General features: G+C 37.7%; 1 long non-coding RNA gene across 1 annotated transcript; it reads right to left on the reverse strand.

Moving 5' to 3' along the window:
- Window positions 1-205: 205 nt before the first annotated feature.
- LOC120312181 lies at window positions 206-6,949 on the reverse strand. Its single transcript, XR_005557809.1, has 3 exons — window positions 6,832-6,949; window positions 1,332-1,483; window positions 206-429 (listed from the first exon to the last, which is right to left on the reverse strand). It is a non-coding gene; the product is annotated as an uncharacterized LOC120312181 (long non-coding RNA).
- Window positions 6,950-22,043: the final 15,094 nt, after the last annotated feature.

Here is a 22,043-nt window from a genome sequence, read left to right on the forward strand (position 1 = left end):
TTTTTCAAAAAACAAGATTTGTATTTTGAAATGTGGCAGGATTCTGTTTTCACTGCTACAAGTCATCCTTTTTAATAATAATAATAACAACAACAACAACAACAACAACTTTATTGTCACTTTGAATGTACACCTATTGGCATATATAAAAATAAAATTTCAGTTACAGTTCTCAAAGGGTCATCACCTCCGATATACACTCCTTGTTCATGGCCAGTTCAAGTTTCAGAATGTCAATTTTAGTCTCTAGGGAAACAGAGCCCCATGTGGATTAGCCCTCAAATTAACCTGTATTCCTGCAGGACAACCTCACCTCCTTTCCTTTTTCTGATCCTGTCTCTTCCACCTTTTCCTTAAAGGGGTCTCACTCCTTTTTTGCTCCTGGAGCACGCTGCCGCCATCTCCAACTCTTCCACACAAAAGGATGGCCTGGCCAAAATAATACTTCAAATTATTACAAGCCATTGTAAGAGATTTCAGCACACTTCAATTGTTCTGCTGATGGGAAACCTATTACAGAAATATTTCTCAATACACGAAGAACCAGTTTAATTTTCTGTATGTTGGTAAAGGAGCTGGTGAGTGAGCAGAGCATGAAGTTGCCCAATTAAATTGATTGGCAGTAGTTTCAAGACACCTGAAATGGACTCCATCACCACTGACACAATTGCACAAGGAAGTACATTTATAGACGCTCTCATCCAAGCTGTATTTATGGCCACTCCTTCCATAAACACTAAGGAAATATTTCAAAAGACTGTAAACATTTGCCTCTGAAGAAAGGATTGACATAATTTCCCAAACAAGATTCCTAAGCAAATTTTACTATTATAAATGGGATAAGGGCACAATTATTTTATAATGTATTGCCTAAAGTCTTGGAAGAAGGCAGTATATAAAAGTTTGTAATAAGCCAATAATAAAACATCATAATTTGTTATCTAATGATCAGAAAGCAGAAAATGATAATAAATCTAGAGAGAATAAACTGGAACACAGTATGATGGATTCAGTCAGCTGTACTGTGAAGTATCCAATTTCTTGATTTGGAAGCAGCATTTTAAACATCTTCTTAAATTAAGTGGTGTTAAGGGCAAGCATTTAAGTAATCAGATGTACTCATGGAAGCATATTATTTAAGATGCTTAGGCAAAAGAGGACAGTGATGAGTGCTGAAAGGATATTATTGGATCTTGATCATACAGGATGGGCAGGCACTGTACCATGAAGGGCTTTAGGGATAATAATGAGCACTTAAATTGCCCTGGAAAGCTACTAGTGCAGCTTATGAAGTAGAGATGTTACCTGAACATAGCATGTTATGCCCATACCTGCCCAGGCCTTCATAATCTAGACCAGTTGCAGACACCAAGACCTCAGCTGAGTCATCCATCAGATCCACTCAAACCTTCCAGTGCCCATTTGCCATGTGGGGTGAACTCATTTAATAGGAGATAGCATCAGCAAGCTGAAAAGCAAAACCCTGGCAAAAGAATGATGAGAATATAATTCACTTTCAAATCTTGTTACAGCTGTTTGCAGACAAAATGCAAATCTCATGTATGACCTCTGATGTATGGTCAGGGTCTTAATGATTGAGTCAGGTTTACGGTTGCTATTGTTATTATAAACTCATGAGCTGCCTTAGACAAGTTGAATTGCCTCTAACTATAAGCCTTGAACACACCACTACTAATATGATGATGGAATCTAGCAGTTCAGGCAAGAATCTCACTATGCAGCAGGAAGCATGATAGAGCAGCAAAAAAACATAACTACTCCCTAAAGCCCAGCCAAAGGATGTCTGTAAAGCAGAGTTTTTGAAACATACCAATCTCAGCCTAACCCAGGTGATAATTGCCATGCCCCCTCCATCTTGCATGGACTCATATCTGGTGCAAAACTTGAAAGCCAGGTTCAAGTCTCTAAAAGGGGAACTCACCCACTCTGGGCCTACCCAAGTCTCAGTTATATATGCCACTCAAATCATGGATGACAATAGTCTTATTACATATCATGTCATTCTGTAAGCTGGAGCCCTAGACCACCAATCATCTTTTTCCTATCTTCTTTTTCCTTTCCTTTCCTTTCCTTTCCTTTCCTTTCCTTTCCTTTCCTTTTTTCTTTTCCTTTACTCTTCCAGCAATGTTTCTTTTCTCTACTTTCATCTTCTTCCTGTTCATCCTAATATTCTTCACTGTTTCCTTTTCCTCTTTCTCTTCAAATTTGCTTTTTCTCCTCTTCTTTTGACATTTTCTTCCTCAATCTGTTCTTTTTGATCTACATATTCTTTATCCTGCTCTTCTTTCTCTTTTCCCATCCCATTTTATATTCTTTCATTCTATTCCTTTATATTCTTTTTCAACCCCTACTTCTTTCAATGGTTTTTGCTCTTTTTCTTTTTTCTCTCTTGTCTTGTGCTTGATCATTTGTTTTGCTTGCCTAAGTGATGTTATAAAAACAATAAAATTGTGTAATTACATTACATCTAACATCATCCCATTTGCTGTGAATGGGATTGCCTAGGTGGATATAAAATTTGCAGCATTTAAAAGGACAATTAATCAGAGGCAATTTTAAAAAAACGAGGTACAAAGCAGAGGCAGGAAAGAGTATACAGTTTTCATTTATTTTTTTAATTTATTTAGTCCATCTATATTTTGCCCATCTAACTCTACAAAGTGACTCTGAATGGCTACCAGACAACATTACTTTCAGAAGAACAAACTTCTGCATCTCCATTTATTGCCTTTTTGGCTTCATAATTAATACTAATAAATATTTGCTTTCATCATGGAGAGCCAGTGTGTTAGTGGTGTTCCAGTGTGCGTATCGCAAAAAACTGAGATCAGTCCCTGAGTAATTTGTAATGTGATAGAAGTAGCCAACATTAATTATTAATTAAGAATAATTTTGATGATTTGTTTGTTATGCCACTTAGTTTTGAGGCAAAAGCAGGACTGCTGTTTCCATTTGAGAATTAAGAGAGTTAAATTAAGCAAGGAAATATTCTCTTTATTGGTGTTTTGATTAGAGTATTAAAAGCTCCACAACAGAACTCACTTCATTAGTGTATGCTAATCCAAATACCTTTGTGGGGGAGAAAAAACACTGATAAGGAGACTTGGCATTTAGAAAGTGCTCTCAAGTCAGTGGTGTTGTCCCTAGCAAGATTTGGGACAGTGGTCCAGAGCTCCCATTAGCTGATAGAAGAGTCCTGGGATACAACAGTACTGGCTTAGCACATTTTAAAGTAACATAACTAGTTCATTCCACAGTACTGCCTAAAGAACGTTGGGGCATAAATCCATTATGTCCACAGTTTAAAATTATTTAATTGCCCCCCTGTTTAAAGGAGCAGTAAACACTTTGGCCAACAGCAAAAAAGTGTGGGAGTTGTCATCTAAAACAAGTGGAGGGTACCTGACTGTTAAATCTAATTTACTTTGTTCATTGTACTGCACATTCACAAAGTGTGAAACTTGTACAGTGTGAATTTTAATTGACTTGCAAAGGACTATTATGTTCTATATATATAGATTTTCTCAGTGCTCATTGGGAATTGTAGTATAGAGTAAAAGAGTAGCATTCTAGCAGTCTCCATATTTTCTACACAAAGAAAAAAAACAACTCTGGAAATAGGCAAAGCATTGTTTTGTTAACAAGGCTCAAACCAAACAGGCATCAGAATTTCTCCTATTTAACTTAATCAAGTCTACTAAGATTTTCAAGCCAAAGAATCTAGGTACCACTCTGTGAAAACATTCTAGTCAAGTTCAACAATCAATGATGACTTCATTTCAGAAGGAGAAAATTTCAGAAATCAACTTCCCAGCATGCAATAACCATGGTTTTCTGCCTAACTGCACCATTGTGTGCACATGTGTACTGAAACAACTAACTGAATTCAATAAGACTTATTGCTAGTGAGTACTGGTCTGTTCCCTTAACCAGGTAGAGTAATAAATTTCAGGCAACAAGTGTACATTCACAACTAGTGGACAGAATAGGACTATTTTTTTAAAAAAATATATATGCAAGTTAATACTTTAAAATATGTCAAGGTTGTTTTAGAAATATGTCAGAAATCTGACAGAAGGTAATCTGAGATATTTTGTTGCCTGTCTAAGCCTTTTCATTCTACATGCAGAAGTTGAAGTCTTTCTTCAATGCCAATGGATAGCCTAGAATACTCTATAACATCTGAAGACAGCAGGGTAATTTAGATGATATAGAGCAGACATTTTTAAGAAGATAAAAACAGCCAGTGGATTTAGGAAGAAGTACTATAAGGAAGGAATATAACTGCTACTTTTCAATTCATTCTTGCTAATGGTAGGACTGGTCTCAGCAAGCCAGAATACAGTTGCTTTTGTGTCAGTAAATTACTCTGTAATTCCATCTTTCATTCAGGAGAATTTATGTCCATCTTTGAACAGGAACCTCTTTTTCACATGCTCTTACTATAATGTAACACTCTCAAAAGTATTAAGAAAATATGGCACCATCATCACATTGCTTTGCACTTTGCTTGATTGAGGGGTGACGAAGACAAATCTAGCCAACTTGTTTCCAATCTGCCTAAGGATTGCCTTCCCAGTCTAAGCAACTTTTTGGTCATTGAAGCCAAACAGACTGTTTCAGTTTAGTTTACCTGTTCTTAGGACAGAGTTTTCTTTCTGTTTCAGAGCACAAAATTTAGTTCAGATATTCATACCTGGCTTTGTAAGCCATGGTTTATGAATATAAAACATATCTCAGCTATAAAACTCCAGATAACTGCAAGATGGCAGGAAAGAGGTGCAAAGGGCTTTACCTCCATCTATTGGTTGCTGGAAGACAATGGAAAGAATTTTTTTTACTGCAGCTCTTCAGTCAGATATATGAAACAGGAAAGATACCAAATGATTGGCTAAAATCAACCTTTGTGACAATCCCCCCAAAAATAAATGCAAAGAAGTGTACCGAATACAGAACAATAAGCTTAATGAGTCATGCTCTGAAAATATTTCTGAGAATAATTCACAGAAGAATATACAACAAAATTGAAAAACGTCTAGGTAACACACAATTTGGTTTCAGAAACCATCTTGGTACACAAGATGCGCTGTTCAGCATTCAGGTTCTTGTACAGCATTGTAGAGATGTCAATCACAGTGTTTATATGTGCTTCATTGATTTCGAAAAAACTTTCGATAAAATAAAACACAGCAAACTATTAGAAATCCTGAAACAAGGGGGACTAGATGACAAAGACATCCAAATAATAAAGAATCTTTATTGGCATCAGGTAGCAAATGTGAGACTCGGCCAAAAATACTCAGCTGATGCAGAAATAAGAAGAGGGGTCAGACAGGGATGTATTCTGTCTCCACTGTTGTTCAATATCTACTCTGAGTCAATCTTCAACGAGACATTGGAGAACATCAATGCAGGCATCAAAGTAAACAGTGTTTGGATCAACAACTTAAGATATGCTGACGATACAGTTCTGCTTGCCAGTAAGCATGAAGACCTTCAGCTCCTCATCAACAGAGTCACAGAAATATCTGAAAACTACGGCTTGAAGCTTAACACCTCAAAAACCAAGATCACGGTCGTCAGCAAATAACCCGTTAATTTACCACCAATAAATTCAGAAGGAATACCACTAGAAAAAGTTGAAAGGATCATGCATCTCGATTCTAATTTACATGAAAGCTGGGACATGATCGTTGAAGTAAAGACAAGGATAGAAAAAGCCCGAACAGCATTCTTCAAAATGAAAAAGGTCTTCTGCAGTCACGACATAAGCCTAAGACTGAAAACCAGGCTTGTCAGATGCTATATTTTTTCTATCCTGCTCTATGGAGTAGAGAGTTGGTCTCTGACAGAAGGCCACCTGAAGAGACTAGAAGCATTTGAAATGTGGATTTACAGGCGGCTGTTATGTATAAGCTGGGTTGACAAGATCAGAAATGAGGAGGTGATAAGCCGCCTGGGAAAGCCAAGGGAAATCATCAAAACAATTAAAAAACGAAAATTAGAATATTTCAGACATGTGATGCAACACCCAGAAAAATACGGCATACTCCATTTAATACTCCAGGGAAAGATTGAAGGCAAACAAGGTCCAGGCAGAAGAAGAACACCGTGGCTTCAAAATCTAAGGGATTGGTTTGGATAAAACTCAGCAGCACTTTTTCGTGCGGCTGCTGATAAAAACAGGATTGCCAACATGATCACCAACGTCCAATAATGGATATGGCACAAGAAGAAGAAGAAGTGGTTGTCTGAAATTTTGCACTCCATCTACCCTTCTCTTGTTTGTTTTAAATTTGAGGGCATATCAACTGGAGAAGTCAAGTAGGCTGCTGATTAACTGAATAGAATAACACTGGGAGAAAAGAAAAGCCAGGAAAGTATATGTTTACATGGCTGGGCCAGCTCATATCATTTGCCTCTGATCTTTCTGGAACCTACTACAGAAATTAACAGGAGCAAATAAACAGGCTGTGTTGAAGCCTGAAATTTTTATTCTCATCCTATTACTTGATATTTACCAAAGCAACTACACATGTAAATAGAATTCATATAGATCCTAGATTCTAAACAAGTTTAAATAGATAAGCTCAAAAATGTTTCATAACCAGCCCTCCTTTCTCTTTACAGGCCCTGAAATGCTTTTGGAAAGCATCATGAGGATCTCCTGAATTAAAGTAACTTGAAACAGGTAATAAATGCCCACAATTGTGCTTATCTTAGATTAAATTAAAAATGATTTAACCCAAGGAAAAGAAGCTTTCCACTCCCAACAATCTCCTATTGTTTATCTTGATTTTTTTTTCTTACCTTGCATTGCTGTTGACTTCCATGTAAATCCCATAGATCTTCACTTGGATAGGAATGCTCATTCAAATGTATATTTAATTTCCATGCAGACAAATTTTAAGGATAAATTTTAAAAGATAGCTACCTGAAAAAGAAAAAAAAACAGATGCTTTAAAAATAAATAAATAAATAAATCATTGCAGAAGTGATGAGAATGTATGCATGGTTTTTCATGACCCCCTTTCACAGCTGTTGCCACCATCAGGCTTTCTACTTGTAATTGTACACCAGAGGCCAGTAGATAGGAGACCAAAAGGCATGTGTTTCTTTTCTCATAGGTTCCTTCACGATTAAGTCTCATAAATCCATTAAAAAAAGATCCTAGGCAAATGTGCTCTGAATATTAAAGCCCTTTGTTCTGCAACTGGACAAGTCTTCCAAATAAAGGGGAGGCAAACCAATCCCCAACTTGAGTTTATGCATACAAACAATCAATAAAAACTTGAAAGTCCTTTGAATAAATTACAGCTATTGAAAAACAGCTGCACTCCTGTCAAGGACACCTGCATTTTGCTCCCTGATCATAGTTCCTTTGACTAGTGATTTATAGGTGCACAAGGGGGACATTGGTGCTTCCTGCAACTAAATAATACATTCACAGGTCAGAAGACTGATAATCCAACATTTGCTCTCGCAGATCCAAACATGCTTGAAGGAGAAGAGCAATGTCTTTTCATTAACTACATGCTGATGCATAAAACTTTTGTACCCACAGTTTTGATAGAATTATTGTGGTTATAAACAAAAGTAGAAGCTCATGCTGCTTGACAGTAGTTCTGAAGAATCACAACACTTTCCAAATTCAAAAGAATCTCTAGAGTTAAATTTCTCTGTGGAAGAAATATTTTAGATGTTTAGATGTCTGAGGAAAGTGACACAATAGTGAAAACTGAACAAATGGAACCCATAAGAAAATGTTGCAGTTGTATTAGGTTATAAATATACCAGTGGCTACTCTGTACTAAGTAAGCCCAGATCATAAATACAAGATAATGGAACTTTTCATAGGGGACATTATGAGTGGGGTAAAGCTTTAAACCATGCATGTCTGAAGCTTGACTAATGTACTACATAACAAATATTGAGCAAAAATATGCCCTCTTCCCAACATTTGAAAGTGAAAAAGCCTGACCATTTGTGTGATGTTTTCAATTATTTGGAAGATGAGCAAATGCAAAGAATAGGGGACGCAACTCACTGACCCCTCCCCCTTCATATTCCTGCAAGGGATAGTTTCCATGTTTATTTCTCAAGAGTGTCTACAATGGTATTGCATCAAGTCAGTATCTTCTGAATGCCTTGTGGGATTATCAAAGCTCTCAACAAATATAAGCATTAAGTAAGGCCAGAATTGCCTAATTTCATAGGAAATGGTCATGGGAGATTGTTGCTGAATGCTTCTCCATCTATTATTTTACTTTCCTACAGTTTCCTTTTCTTTTCCATTCCTTTTTTTTTCCCGAACTGGGGCCATTTCTAGAAAAAAAATAAAAGATTTTTGGGAGAAAGAAAAAGAAACATTTCTTCAATTTGTTTCATTTATAGTTTGCACCCCACAGCATTTAGTTGAAAAATGCATCCCATTTTGTAGCAGCTGACATACTTAAAACAATGTCGATGTCCATTTGTTTCTGTCTACATATGACCGTAGTTGTGTCATAAAAGTATTAGCTAATTTCAGCCATTGTCTTACATTCTTTACAAATGGAAAGAGAAAAGAGGAGTAAAAAGAGAAAGGCACAGCTTAAAAAACATCTAGCACAGTGATGGTGAACATTTTAGAGACCGAGTGCCCAAAACCCACCCTGCCCCTGCCCTGCCCACCACCTGTGCCCTGCCTGCCCGCAGGGCCACCCACTGCCTCCATGGCCCACCGCAGATCACCCAGGTGGCCAGGCAGAACCATGGTGGCCACACCCTCCACCCACACCCTGAAGCAGCATCTGCGCATGATGGAGCACGAGGGCGGAGTCTTGTCCCCGCTACCCAGATGCCATGTCCTTGGCTGTGCTACTCTGCATGGGCCGTGCCCGGGAGTGACTCTCCTCCAGGGGGGCTGCTGGTGAGGAGAGGGCCATGGGGGGAGGCAGGGCTGGGGCGACAGCGTGCATGCCCACAGAGAGGGCTCTGAGTGCCGCCTCTGGCACGCATACCATAGGTTTGCCACCACTGATCTAGCAGATGCAACTGGTATTATAGTAGAGTTACAATATGGCTCAGTAAATAAGAATCACAAGTCCAGTGTTTACAGTTTTTATTAGTTTATAATATAAAATACAAAAATACAAAAGCAAATAGTAGGAAAAAAAGAGAGGGAAAGGGGAAAAGGAGAAGTGTAGAAAATAAGGGGAGGGGGAAAGGGTGTTGACATTTGACTCCCTCTAGCGCAGTAGAATAAAACAGTAACATCAAACCTCAACTTTTTACTTTAGCATAATATTATAAACTAGCCATTTCTATAACAACAAATCTATCTAATCAGTAAAACCCAAAATCAAAGTTTCATTTTTTTTCCACTTCAAGCACAAAGTCTAGAAGAGGTTTCCAAGTAGAAACAAAAGTACTTATCTATTTTTTTTTTCTTTGATCAAAGCAGTCACTTTAGCTATCTCTGCTAACTCCATCAACTTTTACAGCCATTTGTCCATTGTGGGGATCAAAATAAGAATCACAAGTTCTAGGTAGGAAGGTTGTTTTTGAATGTCAGAAGGCTTGGCTGCCCTTCCAAAATACAGTGTATGAGTTAAATCAAACAAGAAAGAATTCTAGAATTTTTGCAATTGATATCACAAGATCTTCTAGGGACACAAGTTGCTCTTAGTTTTATTTTTTTTATTGATTAAATTTTTAATAAATTGATTGATGAAAGACCACTAGATCAGCACTTTCAACAAAAGGGAAAATTGCAGAAATAAGTATTTCAGAATATTTGAAAGTACACTCCTAGCAATGAATTTGGAGAAATAAGGACATAAAAGTGCTAATCAACAAGTGACGATTGTTCAGGGATTATTCAGATTGCTTGGAAAGTACGGTTATTAAAATCTGTTTCTCATTACTTCATAAAGCTATTATGAAGGAAGGCATACAAGAGATCACATCTGCTCTTATCCTAAGCTACTGGAATGATGGCCCATTTCTTTTCCCTTTGCTTTCCCAATACAAAAGTGGTAAAGAAGAAATTGTACAAGTATTCCTTCATGTAATTTGCTTGCCTACAGCCATCTGCTCTCTTTGGCACCAAGTGCTTTCTTGAAATCCCCTGTATAAATGTGCCCTCAGTCAGGAAACTGATTCAGATGAGAACCAATTAACACTTCCACCTCCCCAAGCACATGCCAACATATATGCAAGTGCACGTCCTCCTTTTGTTTCTATTTCAAAAATGTATTTTTATTTCAGAAACAAGTATGTGTTGTGGAATTTCTTTGAATACGATCGCACTGGGCAAATACAACTAATAGATATGTAAATTTCTTTGTGAATAACCATCAGAAACTAAATCTGGAATTGTTGAGGCTGAAAATCAAGGAACCCATGGGTAGCGGCTGTATCACTTTTTTTCTTCATGTCCTTCATCAGTTATCAAGGACATTAAAGGAGCTCCATCTGACTTTGTTCTTTATTACTCATCCAACTGAAAACAGACCAATGGTTTAGTTTAAGATGAACTGGGCAAAATCATAATAATCTATAGTCATACTTCTAATTTTCATTTTCTGATATTACTTTTTATAACTAAATAGATAAAAATATAGACTAATTAAAGCAGATGAATTCAGATGGAAAGTAAGGAAAATTTTGAAATGTCCATCTGCTTATTATTTTGTATAAGACAATGGTTGTGACAAAGGAAGAGGAATACGCCTACTTTTCATGAAAGATGCCTTCTTTCCTTTGTTAAATTTAGCTTACCATAAAACACAAGACAAAATTATACAATTTTTTGTATAAAAATACAAAAACTCTTCAAACCAAAAATATCTAAAATACCTAAACCCATAATTAAGTGGTGTCATGCCCCAAACATCCCCAGAAGAATTCTATGTTTAATGCTTTCTGAAAGGCAGAAGTTAAGAAACCCTGAACAGGAGACCATTCCAGAAGGCTAACCCTGTGATGGAAAAATATTCTAGGTTTTGACCTTCTTGATCTCCCAAAATGGGGAAGGATCATCTGTTGACTTCCATAGAGAGATGTGATGTTGCAAAGAATTTGGGGGCCAGTACTCCTCCCCCAATACAGTTGTAATATGATTCCACCAATTACTGCTAATGAGGATCCAGATCACTAGATTTTGTACCAACTAAAGCTTTCAGATGCTCTTTAAGGCAATCTCATGTAAAGTGTCCCATATCGTAATGTAAGCAGGTTGTGATGAGGGCATGAGCCACTGAAGCAAGGTTCTTATGATCCAAGTACGATTACAGTTAAAGCACCAGGAAGAACTGGGACTTTTGTCTGTTGATTCAGCAGGAGCTACTGTATGTGTCCAGGAATACTCCAAGTACAGATCTGATCCCTTAGGGCTAGAGCACCCTTATCCAGAGTCATCACTGGCAGAGAACCCTGATATACAAACAATGGCTCCATCTTGCTGGGTTCAATTTCAGCCTATTTTTTCTCATCCAGAACCTCACAACCTCCAGGACAAGATTTCCACATCATCTCTAGAGAAATGGAGGTAGCTAAGAACATCCCAGATAGCATCCTATTTACTTCCTCAGAGGTTACAGGCCCCCGAAAGCTTACCAATTAAGATGGCACACAAATTACATATCATTCTACCCAAGTGGAGTCCAAATTCAAGTGAATAAGAGCAATATTGCCTACAAAATGTTGCTCTAATTTGTCAAAGCGGCCAGAGGGTAAATGTTCTAGGCAGCTTAACTATCTGAAAAGCAGCCCATCAACTCATTAAGAAAGTAAATGTATTTATTTTTATTAATTTAAAAGATCTTTAAGCTGTCTTATAGCCAAAGCTTTAACAGCAAAATAACAAAATAAATTAAAAATAACAATATAAACAACATTAAGAAAGCATGCCTTAATAAAAATGACACAATGAACATACAAATGTTTTTTTCCAACACTGAAAAGATTCCTGAATGGACATTGACCAGGTATTCCCCCCCCCCCCCCAAAATGTTCAACTCAGTGTTACTATAGAAATGGTTGCCTGACTGTGCTACTTAGACCCGAGGTCCCCAACCTTTTGGGCACCAGGGACCGGTTCCGTGGACTAGAGGGTGCATGGTTTTGTGTTTTGCCTGCATCTCGCAGATTGGGCTTTGCTTGTTTGTGCGGTCTGGTTGCTGACATGCCGCGGCCCAGTACTGGTCCATGGACTGGGGGTTGGAGACCCCTAACTTAGACCCATCCTTCAGTGGTACTATTTTGAGTAGTTTCTTCTTCATGTCTTATTGGAATAATAAATTATTTTAATTAATGATTTCCACAACTTTTGTTATGTATGAGTATCTTGTGATGTAGAGTGATAAGATGGCTGTTTCTATTATAGAGAACATTCTTTTATTTCATAAACTTTTGGCAGATAGTCCTCTGTGCCAGTCCTATGAGGTTGACCAGATTAGGAAACCAATTTATAATAATAATAATAGTATAATAATAGTAGTAAAGTTGGAAGGTACCTTGGAGGTCATCTAGTCCAACCCCCTGCTCAGGCAGGAAACCCTACACCATTTCGGACAAATGCCTGTCCAGTCTCTTCTTAAAAACTTCCAGTGTTGGAGCATTTACTGCTTCTGGAGGCAGGCTGTTCCACTGATTAATTGTTCTCACTGTCAGGAAGTTTCTCCTTAGTTCTAGGTTGCTTCTCTCCTTGATTAGTTTCCACCCATTGCTTCTTGTCCTGCCTTCAGGTGCTTTGGAAAATAGCTTGATTCCCTCTTCTTTATGGCAGCCCCTGAGATATTGGAATACTGCTATCGTGTTCCCCCTCGTCCTTCTCTTTGTTAAACTAGACATACCCAATTCCAGCAACCGTTCCTTATATGTTTTAGCCTCCAGTCCTCTAATCATCTTTGTTGCTCTTTTCTGTACTCTTTCTAGATTCTAGATTCACAGAAAAATTTCAACTAAACTTTATTAAGATGGGTTCTGGTAATACAATTTTACAAATCTGCTTGTATTTCCCTTCCCTCCCTCTTATATCCCACTGAATCAAGGAGGAGTGAGCCTGAGCTTCTTCCTAACACAATTCCCTTTACCAGGGCTCAGAGCATACTTCTGTTCTTCTTTTTGTAACAGCTTCTGAATATTCCCTTTAGGCTATTTCTGTGGGTCTCCACAGCTGCACATATCCTTGATTTGGAGGTTAATCCAGTTCAACTCTGGTTTAAAAAAAATAAAAACAGAAAAGGAGAGAGCAGGCAAACATCATCTTGTCCAATTAATAGAGACGACAGGAGAGCAAATTGAACAAGTTCCAAGGTCAGTTGCTTATGGTTATCTCCATTATAGTAAAGAGCATTGTATTTTTAAAATTAATCATGTTTTCTAGACAGTGGGTGGCTAGGAAATAATCACTGGAAAGTTGTATTTCTCTTGGATAATCTGTATTTGAAATGAGGCTTTCAAATGCCACAGGTTCATAAATGATTAACATTTCCTTTTATTTTTTTCTCCATCTTTGCTGCACAATTGTGAAATCTTTTGAGACAAATGGCGGGGGGGATTCATTCCAAGCAAAAAAATAATGTCATATTTTCAAAAAAACTAAGAATCAATAATTTTTTCATCAAATAGCACCAGAGTTGGGTTAAGATGTAATCTGAAAAATTCCCACAATCTTCTGGAATCAATACGGAATATCTTTAGACTTCTCTTTTTTCATTTTAAGCATATAACTATTTATTTGTTTGACTTAGACACTGCCCAATTCTAACTGACTTTGTAAACAAAAACAAACCAATAATATTCAAGAAAAGATATCACCAGGCCCTACTGTGTGTATGCTACATAGATCATTATAGATTATAACCCAGTGTGTCTCAACCTTGACAATTTTAAGGCATGTGGACTTCAACTCCCAGAATTCCACAGCCAGCATTGCTGGCTGTGGAATTTTGGGAGTTGAAGTCCACATGCCTTAAAATCGTCAAGGTTGAGAAACACTGTAATAAATATAACCGGTACCTTGAATTGCACACAGAAGTAAACTGGCAAGCAGTTTGTGAAGCACAGTTGTTACAGGGCCATGATTTGGTATTGTACCAGTAGAGCTTGCCGCATGAACTTTTTTTTATTCACTTTGTGTTTATTGAAGGGCCAGGTTGTTAGTTTCTTTGGATTGGTTTACATGCATTCTAGAAAACTTGAAAGCTTATGTATTTTCCAATCTTTATTTAACTATATAATCCTAATATAAATTTTGACTTTTGGAGTTTTCATATGTCATTATCCTGATATTCTTCCTAATCATTCATTTTCTGCTTTTCAAATGGTACATTTTGAACGGCTGATCTGTTGACTTTCATTTTTTCCCCATTTTTTCTAATGTGCCAACATTTTTCTCTGCTTCAATTGCTCATTTTAAGAGTACTAATGAATGAGCTTGACAAAGGTTAATCAAAAATCTAGGTCTAGAGCAGTGGTGTCAAACTGCCAGCCCACAGGCTGGATGCATCACACAGAAGACACACCCACCCCAGCTCCAGCAAGGGGAGAAAAGTCACGATACATCATGGCACATCACGTGACATGATGAGTTTGACACCCCAGGTCTAAAGCACGTCTGATGGCTTTTAGGGGCAGTGGTTTGCATATAAACATATGCAAGATAAGAACAGATGTTGAGACTCTAGAAAAAAAAGATGTTGAGACTCTAGAAAGAATACAGAGAAGAGCAACAAAGATGATTAGGGGACTGGAGGCTAAAGCATATAAGGAACGGCTGTTGGAATTGGGTATGTCTAGTTTAATGAAGAGAAGGATGAGGGGGGACATGATAGCAGTGTTCCAATATCTCAGGGGCTGCCACAAAGAAGAGGGAGTGAAGCTATTTTCCAAGGTGCCTGAAGGCAGGACAAGAAGCAACGGATGGAAACTAGTCAAGGAGAGAAGCAACCTAGAACTAAGGAGAAACTTCCTGACTGTTAGAACAATTAACCAGTGGAACAACCTGCCTCCAGAAGCGGTGAATGCTCCAACACTGGAAGTTTTTAAGAAGAGACTGGACAGCCATTTGTCCGAAATGGTGTAGGGTTTCCTGCCTGAGCAGGGGGTTGGACTAGATGACCTCCAAGGTCCCTTCCAACTTTACTATTATTATTATTATTATTATGGATCATCGCACAGTCAGCCAGATGTTCAGACTGGATTTGGCATTTTGTCTACCTATCGAGTCCTTACCCAGGACCTGGGATAGGCAGATGTGGATGTTTGATGGTATTACAGATATCGTCGCAGGATGGAAGCAGTTCCTAATAAGGCCGCCTTTTGCAATTGACTAATAGCGAATTTGTCAATGCCAATGGTGTTCAAGTGGTGCTCCAGTTGTTTTGGGATTGCACCCAAGGAGCCTATGACTATTGGTACTACCCTTGCTTGCTTTTGCCACAGTCTTTCTATTTCTATTTGTAGGTCTTTGTATTTTGTTATCTTCTCCAGTTCTTTCTCTTCTATTCTGCTATCTCCAGGCACTGCCACGTCCACTATCCAGACTTTTTTGTCTTTCTTATCGACAATTGTTAAGTCTGGGGTGTTATGTTGCAGGTGCTTGTCTGTTTGAATTCTGAAGTCCCAGAGCAGTTTAATTTTATCATTTTTCTATGACTTTCTCTATTTTATGATCCCACCAGTTTTTGCTTACAGGCAAATGATATTTTTTGCAGATCTTCCAATGCACCATTGTTGCTACGTCATGCCGCTGCTTGTAATCAGTTTGTGCAATCTTCTTGCAACAGCTTACCAAGTGGTCCACTGTTTCTTCAGCTTCTTTGCATAGGCGGCACTTACTGTCTTTTGCTGTCTTCTCAATTTTGACTTTGTATGCATTTGTCATTATTATTATTATTATTATTATTATTATTATTATTATTACTATAACAAGTAGGGTGGGCATGATCCAGATTCCTTCTCTGAAACAATGTCATCAAATGGGAAAGCTCTCACCCTATTTAGTCTTCTGGAAAGCTATGAAGACATGGCTTCCAGACCCAGATTTTAGTGGACTCTGTGAGTTTAGGTGTTCTGAATTGATTTTGAAATGTCTTGATTGTTGCATTAGAAATATACTTTGTTTTGTTGTTTATCAGTTTTATCGTTAATGCACTTTTTCTTAACTTTGTTTAACACAGTTTTTGTTTTGTTTAAGATGGATGACAGTATAAACTTTCTAAATAGATATACATATTACTTTTGTTGGTTTTTAAGGAAGGGTTCACAATATTAAGTGAACAAAAATAATGATTTATCAGGTGTTATCCTCTTTTAAAAAAAACAACTTATCTTTTTGTGCTGTTTTGACAACTTTTAGATTTCTGCCAGTCTGGCCAAAGCCAGTCTGGACGAACAACAGTTGCAGAACTCCACTGAACCAAGAGGCCCTTAATCAATCACTAACGTACATCACTCCGTTAAATTACCATAACACGCTCTAGATGGGGTCGTCTTTGAAAGTGATTCAGAAGCCATCTCTGATATAAAATGCAGTGATCAGGTTCTTTAGTAGGTAAAAAGACTATGATGATGATGATGATGATGATAATAATAATAATAATAATAATAGTAATAATAATAATAATAATAATAATAATAATAATACAAGAAGTAATTCAGAATATAGAGGCAAACGAGGGGGAGTTGGCAGTGAAAGAATCCAGTAGAGATATACAACTGTTCTCATTTGGAAACCAGGCACCTCTTCCTCAGGAAGAACAAAACCCTCTAACTAAAGAAATAAGAGAATTGAAACAAAGAATAACTGAGCATCTAGAACAGCACAAAAACAACATAATAAGGCTGCCTGCATTGAAGCTTGTTTCAAAGAAACAGCTAGCACAAGCATTAAAAGATGCAAATACTGCAATAGCAAGTATAAGCACCAATTCACTGCAAGAAACAAACCAACTAATGTACAGCACAGCTGCAGTTATAACTGAATACCTGGGATGCAAAATCAACAAAGAAGAAAAACAAGCAAACAGTACACCAGAAAAATGGAAGGTTAGACTAGAAAATAAGATCAGCAAGTTAAGATCACATGCAAGCAAGCTAGAACAGATGAAAGAAAAGAAGCTGAAGAAGAAGAAGACCAAAGAATACCTAATTAAGAAATACCACTTAGAAACAAGGAAGATCAAGGAAGCACTGGAAATAATAAAGCAACAAATAACAGCTATAGCCAGGAAAATCAGTAGATATGAAGCTCGAATTGCAAACTATAGGCAGAACCTCCAATTTCAATCCAATCAGAAACGTTTCTACCAATCCATCAATGGAGAAACTGCAAGGAATCAGTCAGTACCTGACAAGGAAGAAACAGTGCAGTTCTGGAAGCAGATATGGGATAACCCAAAGAAATACAACAAGGATGCGGCTTGGTTAAAAGAGGTGGATGCAAATAAAACAGAAGTTGAAATGAAAGAACTAGTAATAACAACAAAAATGGTAGAAAAAAGAGCAAAGAAAATCAAAAATTGGTCAGCACCAGGTGAAGATGAACTGCATGGGTTTTGATTGAAACATCTAACTGTTCTACACCCACTCATTGCCAAGCAGTTCAACAATATACTACAAGGAGGAGAAATTGAAAAGTGGCTAACAACTGGGAAAACCTACCTAATAATGAAAAATCCAGCAAAAGGGGCAACACCAGGTAACTACAGGCCAATTACCTGCTTACCAACAACTTTCAAATTACTAACTGGTGTGGTAGCTGATGCAGTACAACAGCATCTAGTTGAAAACAATCTCTTTCCACCTGAGCAGAAAGGAAACTGCCCCAATAGCAGAGGAACAAAGATCAACTCCTAATAGACAAAATGATCTTGGAAAACTGCAAGAGAAGGAAGACCAACCTGAATGTGGCATGGATTGACTACAAAAAGGCATTTGACTCTCTGCCACATGATTGGATAATCAAGTGCCTAGAAATAACAGGAGTCAGTAGAAACATCAGAAAATTTGTGCAAAGATCGATGGCACAATGGAAGACACAGTTGCAGATCAATGGTGAGAAGCTGGGAGAGGTTAATATCAAGAGAGGAATATTTCAAGGAGATTCATTATCACCATTACTATTTGTTATTGCACTGTTTCCTCTGTCAACAATACTGAATAACTCAGGACATGGTTATCAAACATCAAAAACATCTGCCAGACTATCCCACCTCCTTTACATGGATGATCTGAAGCTGTATGGAAAAACATCATCTGAAATAGAATCGCTGCTCAACACTGTCCGTATATATAGCCAAGATATTGTAATGGAGTTTGGCTTGGACAAATGTGCCACACTTACTATCAAACAAGGAAAAATAATGAAAACTGAAGGAATCAAGATGCCCCACGAAAATAACATTAAGAGTCTGGATGAGGAAGAGTACTACAAATACTTGGGTATCCTTCAAGCTGACAACATCAAGCACACTGAAGTCAAGAAAAAGATTAGAGGTGAATACATCAAGAGAGTGAAGAAGATCTTAAAATCCAAACTCAATGGAGGAAATACCATAAAGGCAATCAACACCTGGGCAATCCCAGTCATTAGGTACACAGCTGGAATAGTGGACTGGACTCAAGAAGAACTAAAAGCAATGGATAGGCAGACCAGAAAAATAATGACAATGAATCATGCCCTTCATCCACGCAGTGACCTTGACAGACTTTATCTACCAAGGCAAATAGGTGGGCGTGGAATGCTACAAGTACATCAGATGGTTGAAGAAGAAAAAATGGCTTTGGAAGAATATCTGAAGAACAATGATGAAGATGCACTGAAAATAGTATATCAGGAAGGCTTACTAACTACTGGAGAGACCAAACTGGCCTACAAGAAAGACCAAATGAAGAACAGAATAGAGGCATGGGAAAACAAAGCACTACATGGCCAATACATTAAAAAAATAGCTGGGAAAGCAGATAATCACAAGACCTGGCAATGGCTAAGAGCAGGAAAATTGAAGAAAGAGACCGAGGGACTAATTCTGGCTGCACAAGACCAAGCCTTAAGGACAAATGCATATAAAGTCAAAATGGAGAAGACAGCAACAGACAGTAAGTGCCGCCTATGCAAAGAAGCTGAAGAAACAGTGGACCACTTGGTAAGCTGTTGCAAGAAGAGTGCACAGACTGACTACAAGCAGTGGCATGACAAAGTAGCAACAATGGTGCATTGGAAGATCTGCAAAAAATATCATTTGCTGTAAGCAAAAACTGGTGGGATCATAAAATAGAGAAAGTCATAGAAAATGATAAAATTAAACTGCTCTGGGACTTCAGAATTCAAACAGACAAGCACCTGCAACATAACACCCCAGACTTAACAATTGTCGATAAGAAAGACAAAAAAAGTCTGGATAGTGGACATGGCAGTGCCTGGAGACAGCAGAATAGACGAGAAAGAACTGGAGAAGATAACAAAATACAAAGACCTACAAATAGAAATAGAAAGATTGTGGCAAAAACAAGCAAGGGTAGTACCAATAGTAATAGGCTCCTTGGGTGCAATCCCAAAACAACTGGAGCACCACTTGAACACCATTGGCATTGACAAATTCGCTATTAGTCAATTGCAAAAGGCGGCCTTGCTAGGAACTGCTTCCATCCTGCAACGATACCTGTAATACCATCAAACATCCACATCTGCCTATCCCAGGTCCTGGGCAAGGACTCGATAGGTAGACAAAATGCCAAATCCAGTCTGAACATCTGGCTGACTGTGCGATGATCCATAATAATAAAGTTGGAAGGGACCTTGGAGGTCATCTGGTGCAACCCCATGCTCAGGCAGGAAACCCTATACCTGGGGAAGGCAATCTGGCTCTTTTATGACTCATGGATTTCAACTGCCAGAATTCCTGAGTCAGCATAGCTAACTCAGGAATTCTGGCAGTTGAAGTCCATGAGTCATAAAAGAGCCGAGATTGCCTACCCCTGCCCTATACCATTTCAGACAATTTTTTTTTAGGAATATCCCTGCATCTGACAAAAATCCATTTGTATTCTAACGATAAGATGGTGAAGAAATGCAGGTTTGTGCTTGGAAATTTACTTATCTGTCACCTGTCAAAGTAGGGAAAGCTACCTGAGGAACGGTAGAGAACATAACGGCAGGGTTAGAAGCAAGAAATGAGTTAAAAGTATATGGATTTGTTGTCTGGAAAATGAGTGTCTTGTGGCAGGCTATTTGTATCTATGCATAAAGACTCTATAGGAGATCAGTTCACATAGGAGATTTTACTCAAATAAGTAAAGCCTCTTTGAGTCAAATTGATTTCTGAAGGTGACATGGAGTTTTTGGCAATCATGTGGAAGTAGTTTGCCACCACCTTTTCTGGAGTATTTTTCAGATCTCCTAATAATTCTATAAATTCCCTATTGAACAACCTTCCTTCAGGTTTCATGAAGGCCTTTTTTAACTTACAGATGAAGGCGAATATATGTGCCCCAGGATGTTAATATTATACCTATTCCTTGGTTATTACATTGGTTGCCATTAGATTTCCAATTCCAATTCAAAGAGGTATTTTTGATTAATAAGATTAGGTTTCAGGATGTCTTAGAGATCATATTTTTATAAAATTTGCTCAGTCCCTCAGACCATGCAAGGAAGGGAGGAAACAATACAATCTGGATAGGCATTGATAATCCTATTGTGATCTTTATAATATTGAACACCTCACCTCTGGTGTCTCTACTTTCCTTCTATCAATTGATTAATTTCCATAAATTCTGTTTGTTCTTTCTGTATAATCTAGGCCCTGCCCATCAGTTTAGGCAAGTCATACTTAATTGGACATTGGAATCACTAGAATCTAATAAAAGCATTAGAGAATGCTGCTAATTCAACAAGCCACAAGCCATCCTGAAGATCCCTATGATTGTTAAATCTGTGCCATTATGTAAATTGTGATTATCCAGCCTGTATCTTTTGCTTTTACTTAGATGATTGCTTATAATATTCCAATTACAGCCAACTATGTAGCTCTATCTCTCCATTCCTTCAGTTGCTTTAATGAATAGTTTAAGCCTCTGTGCTTCATTTGCTTCAGGATTATTTTATGATGCATTTGTATGCTTTTAATGATATTATGAAGGCTTTGTAAAGATCCAAATGGCTGGCTGCATAAGATAATAAATACTAATAGTATATATAAAAATCAGGGATTTCTACAGCTTCTAAATCAACAGTTTCACCCTCTTCTGGGGGTCAGCTAATAACTATGAAGGATTTGCAAAACATGATGGGAGATGTTATAATTCAAATTAGGGCAGAAATGAAAAAGATTTTAGAGGAAAATAATAAGATCTTGAGACAAGATTTTGTTTTGGCTTTAGAAGGAGTTGCTTCTGTTCTTGAAAAGGTGAACTCCCATGTGGAAGAGGTAGCTGAAAAAGTGGACATAATGGAGGGGAAAATTGAAAGTATGGAAAAAGAAATGGAAAATGAGATTCTTATGCTTCAATATGGACAAAGGGAATATGCCTTAAGAATCAGAGGCCTGGAAGAGTCTTTGCAAGAAGATTTGAAAGAAATGGTTGCAAAGGACTTTGCATTGATTTTGAATAAAGAAAAAGAGGGAATACTTAGTGAAATTGAAAAATTATTTAGGGTAAACTCTGTGGTGGCAGCACAGAAGAATCTGCCAAGAGATGTGGTAATTTACTTTGGTAAAAGATCTTTACGCAATGAAATTGTGCAAGCCTATTATAAGAAGAGATTTCAAATTGCTTCACAAGATGTCATAATTTTTAAGGAGATCACATCTAAAATTTTAAGAAGAAGAAAGGAGTTTGCTTTTCTAGCAAATGAACTTAAAAAGAGAAAAATTCTATTCAGATGGGATGTTCCGACTGGAATGGTGGTGAACGACCTGGGGACATGTCATAGACTTAATACTGTTTCTCAAGCAAAAGATTTTTATACTTCGGTCCTGGGGGTATGTGCATCGCCATCTATTAGGTCTCAACAAGTCCAGATTGAGGAG

This window comes from Crotalus tigris, unplaced genomic scaffold, assembly GCF_016545835.1.
Source record: "Crotalus tigris isolate CLP2741 ecotype Arizona unplaced genomic scaffold, ASM1654583v1 scf7180000018436.2726382, whole genome shotgun sequence".
Classification (NCBI taxonomy): domain Eukaryota; kingdom Metazoa; phylum Chordata; class Lepidosauria; order Squamata; family Viperidae; genus Crotalus; species Crotalus tigris.